The 12,474-nt window shown below is 42.9% G+C and overlaps 1 pseudogene; it reads left to right on the plus strand.

Annotated features, from left to right (window-relative positions):
• The first annotated feature begins 3,408 nt into the window (after positions 1–3,408).
• On the plus strand, positions 3,409–12,244 carry LOC129501177 (pepsin B-like; annotated as a pseudogene).
• The last annotated feature ends 230 nt before the right edge of the window (positions 12,245–12,474 follow it).

Genomic DNA, 12,474 nt, shown 5'->3' on the forward strand with positions numbered 1-12,474 from the left:
GAAACTGCTCTATGTGTATTCCAGAATTAAACACATAAGGAAACATATGGTGGGTAAGAAGAGCCATGCTTTTCACAGTTGAGAAACAGTTACAAATAGGATACGAGGAAAGGCTAGAATGAACCCTGTGGTGTTGGACTCAGAGGTATCAGTAGGGAATCATGATTTTAAAAATATATATGAATCAGTTGATATAGAAATATGTGTACCCATAAATATATTCCCTGCTTTTAACACTGGAAAGAGCTAGAGTAATCACATCCTAACAGACCCAGTACCTTGAAGAGAAGGTCCCTGAGCACCCCTTGACTAACTTAGGATGGAAGCCTATGTTTCCTGCTCCCCTCTTTCCTTTACTGGTAGATAATTCTGAGTGGAAGCTACTGTGCAGAAGACAGTGAGTGATATTTCAAGACCCAGGCTTCTACAAGACCTTAAATGCTAGTGGGAGAGAGAAGACAAATAGTCAAATCATGTATCTCTAAGAGAATCCAGTGACTGTGCTTCACAAACATCTCATCTCATGCTGAGGAAGCAGACTCTGAGAGCTTATGTACTAATTAGTGTCTTGCTGCAAAGAAGACTTGGTAAGTACAGTAAGAGAGCCTGCAGTGTTAAGGGATTGACAAGAGGTCAGAAGCACAGATGGGTGATAGAAAAATCCCAGGAATGGCTGGCAGGTTTGACATGGGTGGACAAAGGGCCAGGACACAGGCTTAATGGGCATGACTAATGAGCAGGCACCAGTTGTCTCCAAATGGGAAAGTGAGCTGTGGACACCATGTTGGGAGCTTTTGTCACTTTCTCATTTGTTTTTTGAAGAGTCACATGAAAGCTTCCCAAACCCTGTTTTTGTTAAGTTAGGAATATTGCCAACAGAAGGCAGCAGCACATACAGCAGCAGAGAGTGGGAGAAAAGCAATTAGAATCCCTTTCTACAGAAAATTAAATTAAATTAAATATAAATTTCTGTCATTATCATTAAAGCTGATACTTTGGAGCACATCGAGGCAGAGTGAGTGTGAGTACCCCAGGCTTAGATACAGGTTGAGTTCAGGCAAACCAGACTTGAAGTCCCAGCTCTGCCTTTGATTAACTACGTGATCATAGGGAAGTTAAATAGGCTTCTAAGGTGGTTACAATGGTTAAATGAAATATGTGCCTGGTCCAAGGTCGATAAGTGGGAATTGTAGTTATAAGCATATCTTCTGTAGATTTTCCAGTTTCTCTCTAATAATTTATTTCCATAAAGAAGTATTAAATCATGTATATGAAATTAGAAACTCTCTGGATTTGAGTATAGCTCAAAGGCTTCAAAGTAGATTCATGTCAAAGTTCTAGTTGCTTCTCTCATGCCCACGACAACTTTACTTAGGAAATCATTTTGTAAACTGGCCTCTTTTACCATACACTCTAAAAGGCTCCAATCTACTGTGGAAGGAGCCTCGGTGTCCATCGAAAGATGAATGGATAAAGAAGATGTGGTCTATGTATACAACGGAATATTCCTCAGCCATTAGAAATGACAAATACCCACCATTTGCTTCGACGTGGATGGAACTGGAGGGTATTACGCTGAGTGAAATGAGTCAATCGGAGAAGGACAAACATTATATGTTCTCATTCATTTGGGGAATATAAATAATAGTGAAAGGGAATAGAAGGGAAGGGAGAAAAAATGGGTAGGAAATATCAGAAAGGGAGACAGAACATAAAGACTCCTAACTCTGGGAAACGAACTAGGGGTGGTGGAAGGGGAGGAGGGCGGGGGGTGGGGGTGACTGGGTGATGGGCACTGAGGGAGGCACTTGACGGGATGAGCACTGGGTGTTATTCTGTATGTTGGCAAATTGAACACCAATAAAAAATAAATTTATTATTAAAAAAAGATAATGAAAAAATTTTAAAAAAAGGCAATGAAGTCAAAGCATGCATAAATAAATAAATAAATAAATAAATAAATAAATAAATAAATGCTCCAATCTAGAAACTAGTACATAGGGTATATAGAAGACATTGAGTGTGTCATTTCTGGGATTTAAAAAAATCAATGGATCCTTACTGCTTAAGGAATAAAGTCCATTTTACTTAGCATGGTGTATGAGGTCCACCTCACCATCCAGTCACGCCCATGTGAACACCTAGTGCTATGCTCCAGGAGGTTTATCCAGGTGCTCCAGGGTGTGCTCCACCAGTATGAGACATAATAATAAATGGTTTGATAGAATAGAAGTTAAAATCCTGTGGATACTGAATATATGCTGCTTTCATATAATTTTGAAGAATCAAGAGTTTTCCTTTTATTTTTACAGTTCTATTGTGAGGGAATCCTGAGTATAAAATAATTTTTCAAAGAAAATAATTTCCAGAGCTAATTGACATGAAGAGGACTGAGCAGACGCAGTGCCGTTCCTATGGGTAGGTCTTGGCTTATAGGGGCCATGTTAGGAATTGCTCTTCTGGCCACACTGGTCACAGTGTTCTCTGACTTCCTGACACAAACTGCACTCTTGGGTGCCATTGCTCAGGCTTTGTTTCTGCTTCCAGTGGCTTTTCCACTTTCATCATATTCTCATCTACCATCCTGCAAGATCCCAACTCAAATGTGACCTCTTCCCTGAAGGCTTTTCCATCCTCCCAAGAGGTATCACTTCTTGTCTGTGCTTGCTTCATGAATACTGTTCTTTTCACTCTCAATCATTCAGCACATTTGGATGCTGGAGCCATCACATCACCTTGTAATTAAAGTATGTGTCAGTCATTAGGCAGGATGCCAACTTTGCATACAAGGACCATTCCTGAAATTTCTTTGTACTCCCAGAGCTTACTGCAGAAGTGGACATTCCATCAATGTTGGCTAATTGAGAACTAAGAAACTGAAAATACAGATCAGAGTGTCATGGGCTATGAGAATCACAGCAGAAGACTATAGTTGAGTCTGATGAAAGGAACAAGAAGGAAAAGGGGAAGAAGTGAAAAGTCTACTGTAAATCTCCAGAAAGCACATGGACTTTGGAGCCAAAGAACAGATTGTTCCATTGTTCTGGCAGAAGTTGCTAGCACCCATTTCCCAGTAGGTGCAGGCACCAGGATCCTTTGTCCCCAGTGCATTCGCATTCCTTATCACATCCTAATCTATGGATTCCATCAGCAAAGTCACTAATCATTTTTTAAATTGACCACAGAGTGGATATTAAAGACCAAGGTGCTTGCCAGAAGGAGAAACAAACATAATCCATGGATATGCAGGGGCACAAACTTGTAAAAGGCTAAGAAGGCCACAGACCAACAGGTGGAAAGTGCAGGGAGACCAGGGGATAAAAAAGAGGCTCAGTCTTCCTCTGTCTGTTCCAACTCTTGTGTGTGCCACTGTGTCCTGTGTGTCTGTGGGCCACTGAAATCAGCACCATGAAGATCCTGGTCTTGATCTTGGTTTGCCTACACATCTCAGCAGGTGTGGAAAGGTATGTATAGGGATTCAGCTTCATTCTGAATTTCAGCCCTAAGAGAGCATCAGAAGCTGGATAGAGCCTTCTCCTGCAGATCTCATGGAAAAACAGGCAGATTGTGTCTTGGTACATTAATCCCAAAACCACAGGGACCAAAGACTCAAGATGGATAATGATGATGATGATGATGATGGTATGTGTGTGTGTGTGTGTTTGTAAAGGTAGGTTGGTGTTTTGTTGGCTAAGAAAGAGGGATACAGGGCTCATGTCTCAAATTTATAGAAGGGACTTTGGATACAGAAATTTATTCCTTGGAAACAATATGAAAGCAGAAAACCCCCAATATACATTGTAGTGGATTTTCAGGCTAGAAATGCTGCTGGAAATGCTGGAGTGACTACAGTGGTCAGAATTCACTGAAATCTGGGAGGATTTCTTATCAGAGGCTCTTCTAGAGCAGAGTACTAAGGAGGTTTGAAAACTGCAGATCAGGTCATTGAAGGGATTGCTATAACGGGGAAGGTGAAGCTCACTCCTTTTGTTTGCCCTATTCTCCACAGAATTATCCTGAAGAAAGGCAAGTCCATCTACCAGGTGTTGGAAGAGCGGGGTGTCCTAGAGACATTCTGAGGAACCACCCAAAGGTTGACCTAGGTGCCAAGAATCTTTTCAATAATGATGCTGTTGCTTATGAGCCCTTCACCAACTACCTGAATGTAAGTGAAGGGGGAAGTGGTATCCATAACCTTTGGTTAATAACCACTCTTGGATATTTTTAGGCCTCTCATTAGCTCTGATTTTGGGCTTTTCACTAAACATACGTCTCACTTTCCTATGGAAAGTATCTGGATAATGAATTGGTACCACCTGACACTATAGTATTCCCTTTGCTTCCTTCTTTCCTCTAATTACTGGCTCACTCCCTAAAGCTCCATTTATATGGTTAAGAGATTCACAGTGACCATATTCAAGTCAGATGAGAGAGCCAAAGGAAGTCCCAGTAATGAGCTGCAGGGGAAAGAAGGAAAACCTGTGCAAAGCTGCCAGGCAAAATCTCCAGTGGCTCTAGGTGCTATATATCTTCCCTTTTAGAAACATACACTGGTACTCAGAGCAAGTATTTGAATGTTCTTGAGGCTGCAGTGTCTGCTCAGGGCATCTCATAATACTGGTGCCCTCTAGATTGTCTTTAGTGAGGTGTTACATGAATGTCAGATCTAGAAGCCCCCTAGGGATCTCTTACTTGGACTTCCCCTTTCTATAAATGGTAGAAGAAGAAGCAGGTAAGTGACATGGCTGGCCTGAATTTACTTAGAACTGAACCTGTGTCTCAGTGAAGTTATCTTTTTGTTTTCCGTGTTACCTCTCATTCTAGGTTTCTTGGTGCCTTAGCTACTGTGTGACCAGAAGGAGGAAAATGGTGGGGAAATATCTAACACTGGAAGAGAAAGAGGTGTGTGTGTGTGTGTGTGTGTGTGTGTGTGAGAGAGAGAGAGAGAGAGAGAGAGAGAGAGAGAGAGAGAGAGAGAGATGTGGGGAGGATGGATGGACACTGGGAGTGGAGAAAAAAGTCATTGCTTCTCCAACTTTCCATGTTCTGGCATAAAATGGTAAATCCATGGAGGTATCAACTGATAAAAAGTATAAAAGGCTTTGGGAGAAAAGATTGTCTTGCCAGACTAATTCTCACCTAGTCAAAATCTTGCAATTAGGGACAAAAATGGGGAATATCGAGGGGATCTGGTTCCAGATGTGAAGGAGCACTTCTGGAAAGAGAAGAATATAATTTGGAGAAAATGTGGTTTCTAGTGAGTCAACTTGTTCTCCATCCTCGGGATGAGGTTTGGCTGCTTAATGAGAGTGACAAACTTTTCTTTGCAGTCCTACTACGTTGGAGAAATCAGCATTGAGACACCACCACAAAATTTCTTGGTCCTCTTTGATACAGGCTCCTCCAACCTGTGGGTGCCCTCCACCTACTGCCAGAGCCAGGCCTGCTGTGAGTATTCCATTATCACCATGCACCTGTGGATAGGATCAGAGAGTGGGGTAGAGTCAGTATTGAACACAAACTCAGCTTCCAAGTCCAGAGTTCTTGGTGCATACCCATGATCTCATCCTCCTTAAATTCAGACCATCTGGAAACCTTGCCTTGGTCTACAATTCGCAAGTACTACAGTCCTGGAGAGAGACAGCAGAAATAGACTAAAGCTTCCATTCCTTTCTACACTGTTCCCTTTCCTCAGCTCTCTCCTATGGGACCCAATTCCTGGCACTTTTGTGTTGAGCAGTCTCTTAGGAACTGGAAGGAATTGGGGTAGCTTCTGTTTCCCAAGGGGACAGACTTTTCTGGGGCCACAGATTATCTTCAGCACAAAGGATCTGAGGCTGAGGCCCAATCCCAGGCTTGGTCTGATGGTCTTAGGCCATTAAGGATAGATGTCCTCCAAGTATTTTGGAAAGTGTATTAGCATTCCATTCTAATCTTACACAGCCAATCACAACATGTTTAGCCCCAGCAGTTCCTCTACCTACAGAAACAATGGACAAATCTATACACTGTATTACGGAAGTGGTAGCCTGACTGTGCTCCTGGGATATGACAGTGTGACTGTAAGTGCTGTTCTCATCCTTCTGTAGGTCTGCTCTTTGGCTCCCCTTTTCTAGTGCTTTAATCTGTCAGATTACTAAATAGATACAAATTCCCAGAAGCTGATTGTTGGAAGCTTAATTAGATGCCATCTAATTAAACCTTTCTCCCAAAACAAAAATTGTCACCTCTCCCCCATGCAGTCCTGATTGCAGCAGGCTCTTTACATTGTGCTTCCCCATGACTTTGCTCTGTGTATTTAACCTGCCCTCTGTAGCACATCTGCCTCCTCCTCCACATGATTTCACTCTAGGTATTTAAAGACCCTCCTTTTACTATTTTCTTTTCTTTACATCAATCACCCACAGTTCCTATGTCACCTGTGCAGGTGGATTGTTCAATATAAAACCAGCCACTGTCCTTTCACTGTCCATGGAAGTGGAAATTCTAACTCCAGAACACAGTGGCCTCTGCTTTCCCAACACCCACATCATTGGGTGATACTGTTGTCCCTTCATCTTCTATACCCCACCTCATGAGTGAGCTAAGTATGAAAGAAGCCAACCTCCTCCCTTAGAAAAGTGTAGATTCTATCCCTGGGCACCTAAGTCTGGGAAGGATTTGACCACTTGAATTTTCTTTCTGCTTGTCCCAGGTTCAGAACATCATCATCAATAGCCAGGAATTTGGTCTGAGTGAGATTGAACCCAGCAACCCCTTCTACTATGCAAACTCTGATGGTATCCTGGGAATGGCCTACCCCAACTTGGCAGTGGGGGATAGCCCCACAGTCATGCAGAGCATGGTGCAGCAGGGCCAGCTCACCTAGCCCATCTTCAGCTTCTACTTCTCTTGGTGAGCATACTTGTCTTGGGTAGGTCTTAGCAAATGAGGTGCTATGGGGGCTTTCAACAAGTCAACATCAGACAGGACTGAGGTTTTAACATATCCTGACACAATGAGTATAACCTGCTATATGAATTACATGTATTTCTGAAAATGTGTAGTTATGGTTCTGCCGGAATTTTATTTTTTGCAATAGAGGAGTTTTTTTAAAAGATTGTATTTATGCATTTGACAGAGAGAGAGACAGAGAGAGGGTATGAGCAGGAAGAGGGACATAGGGAGAGGTAGAAGTAGAATCCCCACTGAGGAGAGAAGCCCAACAGGGGGCTTGATCCCTGGACCCTGAGATCATGATCTGAGCCAAAGGCAGAGACCCAACTGACTGAGCCACCCAATGTCCCAGCACTAGAAGAATTTTTAATTCAGGCCAAAGACATAAGATAACTCTTTCCTTAAAATGAACTACAGTCCCTCAAGATTTAATTAGTAATTAGTAAATGTAGAGATTGTTGTATTTGATTCACAGAGCTGTAAAGCTTTAGAAGAAGCCACATGATTTCTTATTAATATAATAATAATTTATTATATTAATATAATAAATATAATATTTAATAATTATATTATATATATTATATTATTAATATTTATATAATAAAAAGGACAACAATAAATTATATTGATAATATGTCTGGCTCTACAATGAGGTCTTTTTTTTTATGATAGTTATACACAGAGAAAGAGAGAGAGAGGCAGAGACATAGGCAGAGGGAGAAGCAGGCTCCATGCACCGGGAGCCCGATGTGGGATTCGATCCCGGGTCTCCAGGATCGCGCCCTGGGCCAAAGGCAGGCGCCAAACCGCTGCACCACCCAGGGATCCCTACAATGAGGTCTTGTAGTTATTACTTCACATGACATCTCAAAAATCTTGTTATTAGCCTCATTTTTCCACAGAGGAATGCAGGCTCAAACAGGTGGTCAAAATGGAGCAAGGTCTGGCAGGTATGAAGCCATGACTCAAATGCAAATATCTTGGGCACAAATCTAGCACTTTTCCTACTCTACTGGCTTTGAACTTTTATGGCAAACTGTATTTACTGATTCTTCTTCTTAATCACATGATACTCAGGGTACCTGAATCCAAATATCTCTCTTCAATGACCAGCAGGCTTACGATAGGGAACAGAAGTGGTCTGAATCCCCTCAATACTGTCCAGTAACCAATCCGAACATGACAGGAGCATCCCCTTCACTGCACACTAGAGATCTCTCTCTGTCAGGCTCCATTCCAGGTGCTCTTTGAGATATTTCTTCTTGTTCTCACTTTGTCCCCAGGAGGGTTTCCCTGGAATTCTTTGATAGTTTGTTTTCACAGGACTGGTTTCCAATTCCATCTTCTCTTTTATGGGAATAGTTTGCATTTCCAGTTCTCTGATATTTTGGGTGTTCCTCTGAGGAACCAACCACTTCTCCCTTGTGCCTTGAGTCTGGTAGTCTGAAGAGCAGGTTAGAGGATGACCTCTGTGGTTCTTCTGCATCTGAAAGACAGAGGGACAGTAAAGTGAAGGGAGGAGCTGCCTGACTATGTGAGTTGTAGGAACTCATGCTCTTCTCCTTTTCTTCCCAGCCAACCAACCTATGGGTATGATGGGGAGCTCATCCTGGGAGGTGTGGACACCCAATTTTATTCTGGTGAGATCGTATGGACTCCAGTCACTTGAGAAATGTACTGGCAGGTTGCCATTGATGATAAAGTTCCTATGGATTGTGGATACCCCAGGGTGTTCCTTCCGTGTGACAATATTTCCTGTTCTTGCACTGGCACAAACTTCTTAAAGAATCAGCAAACCCTCAGGCTCATTGTTCAGTAGACTCTGGCATCTAGCTCTAGACTAAAGTTTTTGACTTGTCATTGAGCCTTGTCATGCTAGTAGATTGGTCATGCCTAGACTTCTGTGAACCCATGTCTTTGTTCCCTGAAACTTCATTATCTCAAGTAGCACAGTCTTTACCAAGTCCTTCATAAGTAAGAGTAAAAGTTGTCATTGATGTTTTCTATGTGCCAGATACTGTGCTAAATATTTTATATATATTATTGCATGTATATTCCACTGCAACACTGTAAGGTGATCAGTAGTATATATATCATTGCACAGAAGAAGAAATCAAGGATCAGAGGCTAAGTAACTTATCCAAAGTCATATATTTCACAAATTTAAAAATTTAAGGCCAGGCATTTCTGATCCCGTAGTTCAGGACCATGAATCAGTTACTTCTACACTTCAGGCCTTCAGGAAATCTCCATCATTGCCAATTAAAGATACACTTCTTTGGCTCAAAGAACACTTCTTTACACTCAAGACCAGATATAACAGTTGGGCACTTCCTATGGGTACAGCCTTCCCACCACTTCCTGATGTGCAGCACAGACTTTGCCATGTTCTTGCACCTCGCCATGACTTTCTTGCTGCTTCTCTTTTGACTATATCACCTGAAGTGCCCCCCTCATGTCCTGTGTGCACCCTTCTGAGCGAAGATAAAGTCCTATCTCCTTCAAAAAGGTCTCTTAAGGGCCCAGTCTCTCTTTCAGTCCCATAATATTAGAGGCGTGTGTCCCAATTTGTACCTCCTCATCTCGGGGTAGACACAGGGGCACCAGCCCAATGTGCACAAATAGACATTGCAGTTAGATGTCTAGCAAGTAGTTTTCTGTGCCTGGAATAGAGGGGTCTTGGCACTTGGACTGATTGCACTTACCCTTTAAGCATTTCTTCTCTGAAAAATCCTTGTCTGACCAATGCCTCTCACCCCCATAGTATATCAAGTCCCCTCTTCTCTGGCCTCTTGAATTTTTTCCTGGCCCTCACCAGGGCTACAATTAAATACCATTTGTGAGTTTCTGTTAAGTTTGTGGTGCCTATCTTGTTCACCATTATATCCGAGTGCCTTGATTCACCAACAGTGCCCAAAATATAAATGGAGTGAAGAGGAAGGGTAGAGCTGCAGAAAAAGCTGAATGAGGAATTAAGGACTGAATCACATGGGACTAGATTATGGAGATTACCAGCTGCTGTCTTATGGTGTTATGCCTTTCTCCCTCTCTTTCTTCCAAATCTAATGACATAAGACAACACTATACATGTTGTCTCATGTCATTAGAGTATAGTCTTTAAACACAGTGAATACAATTCACTCCTCTTTATACCACCATAATTCTTGTAAGAGTGCCTTGTACATAGTAGGCGGCCAATGTGTATTTATGAAGTGATTACCAGTGCTAGTTACATTTGGCACTATGTGCTGGGCCTCATATAGGCAGAGTAAAGAGGATATGACACAGTCCCTACCTCCCCAGAGCTTTTAGTCAGAGCTGGAGTGGTTACCAGAGCAAAACTGAGAATATTACTCCAGTAGTCACAAAGACACAGAATTATTACATGCATTGCAGTGTCAAGATATAGCCTGGCTTTTTGGAAGTGGCATATTTTCAGAGCTGCAGGGTTGGGAGATTAGGGATGAAGGGATGTGAGACTTATTTATAGCAGAAGTGCCTGACTCTTCAAAAAAAAAAAGATTGATTGATTGATTGATTGATTTGGAAGAAAGAGAGGGGGAGAGAGAGAGAAAAAGAGAGAGAGAGAGAGAGCAGGGGCGAGGGGCAGAGGGAGAAGGAGAATCCCATGCAGACTCTACGCTGAGCATGGAGCCTGACACAGGACTCCATTTCCTGACCCTGAGATCATGACCCAAGCTAAAATCAAGTCAGTCTCTTAATTGACTGTGCAACCCAGTTATCCCTAGAAATACCTGACTCTTTTTGTATTGGTGTTCCCCTCAGGTTTCTCTTTGGTAACCAGGCCACTGGCTTGTGCTCCCAGGGCTGCCAAGGCATCATGGATACGGGAACATTCCCACTGACTATTCCCCAGCAGTATTTGGACTCCTTTGTGAAGACAACAGGAGCCCAGCAAGACCAAAGTGGCATTGTGAGTAACCAGAAGCCAAGATTCCTCGCACAGGCAGCACAGGAGCCTGAGTGTAATGAGTTCATGAGAGACAGGAGGAAGAAATGGTAGAGAACTGAGCCCCTGGTCAGATAGAACAGGTGAGGACACATCATGGCCTTTAATCATAAACCCTCAATGCAAGAATGGGTATGGGGAGGGAATAATACCAACTCTATACTGTGAATATGGGCTGAATGGTTGTCAGGAGGGGTGGCTATTCCTGGGCAGGCCTCAGGAACACATCTAACCTTGATGTGGCCACTGTCATTTGACTATATGTAACAGAGCCAGGCATATTCCATTTGTCCATTCCACTTGGGTTTCTTTCTTGTCTAGGAGTACTCCTTTGGCTTTTACTTTGAGCAGCCTCCTGTGCCTACCCCAGTCCCCCTTATACACACTTCTGTAGTTTGCCCCTCCTGCATGCAAGAGTCTAGTTTAGTCATACTAAATCTTGGTTCTTCACGGTGTGTGTGTGTGTGTGTGTGTGTGTGTGTGTGTGTGTGTAGTACATTGACAGATGCACACAAGCATGGGTGAGAATTTGCAAAAGAACACTTCTACAGGGTGTGCCTATGCTTCTCTGTAAGTGTTACATTCTGGCAGTAGAAATGTGTGTTCTGAAATGAGCCTAACTCATTATGGCCATATAAATACAACCAAAATCTCAGAGCTGAGATGTGTTCAAGGAGGCTCAGGAAAGCATAAACATCTGGTCTGTGTTTGTGCCTGTGAATTGGGTTTTGTCTTCCATGCTCTCAACCAACCTCTGCTGGAAGGTCAGGAAAATAGTCTCACTGGGAAAGGGGAATTTAGGCCCTTTGTCTGGGCCCTCAGTCCCCTAGCACTCTACAGTTCTGCTTTTCTTCTCCTTCAGTTTGTGGTCAACTGCAACTCCATACAGAGCATGCCCACCATCACCTTTGTCATCAGCGGGTCACCTTTACCTCTGCCTCCATCTACCTATGTTCTCAACGTATGTATGCACTCCAGGCTCCATGGATATGGGATTGGATGGCTCAAAGTGCTGTTCTGTGTCCCAGTTCACATCTGGGCACCTATAGGAAGTCACCAGTGGCAGGGCTGAAGGTGAACAAGAAGCCAGAGACCCTATAGGTGTCATGGAATATAGGGTGGGAAGTTCCTGTGGGGAAAGGCCTTTCCATTCACCTGGTTATATCCTCATGTCCTTTGTCTTTTCAGAACAATGGCTACTGCACACTTGGGATTGAAGTCACTAACCTGCCCTCCCCAATGGGCAGCCCCTGTGGATTCTGGGACATGTCTTCCTCAGGGAATATTACAGTCTATGATATGGCTGTCAACAGGATAGGTTTTGCTCTCTCTTCCTAGACTAGCAAAAGGTAGCTCTTTCTACCCTCCCAGCAGGACTCTGGGATTGCCCTACTGTTTCTCTGGACTGACAGCAGCATTTTAGACTAGTCTGACCCTTTTGTGCACTAGTCTTACTTCCTGCAACTAAGAAACTAAGAATTTCCAAACGTCCTTGCTGTTCCTTTCAAATATCTTCTTTGTGTTCTGCTTATAGTAGTTTCTTCTAAATTTAAAGTTATCAATAGCTC

This window comes from Nyctereutes procyonoides, unplaced genomic scaffold (genome assembly GCF_905146905.1).
Source record: "Nyctereutes procyonoides isolate TBG_1078 unplaced genomic scaffold, NYPRO_anot_genome, whole genome shotgun sequence".
In the NCBI taxonomy this organism is placed as follows: domain Eukaryota; kingdom Metazoa; phylum Chordata; class Mammalia; order Carnivora; family Canidae; genus Nyctereutes; species Nyctereutes procyonoides.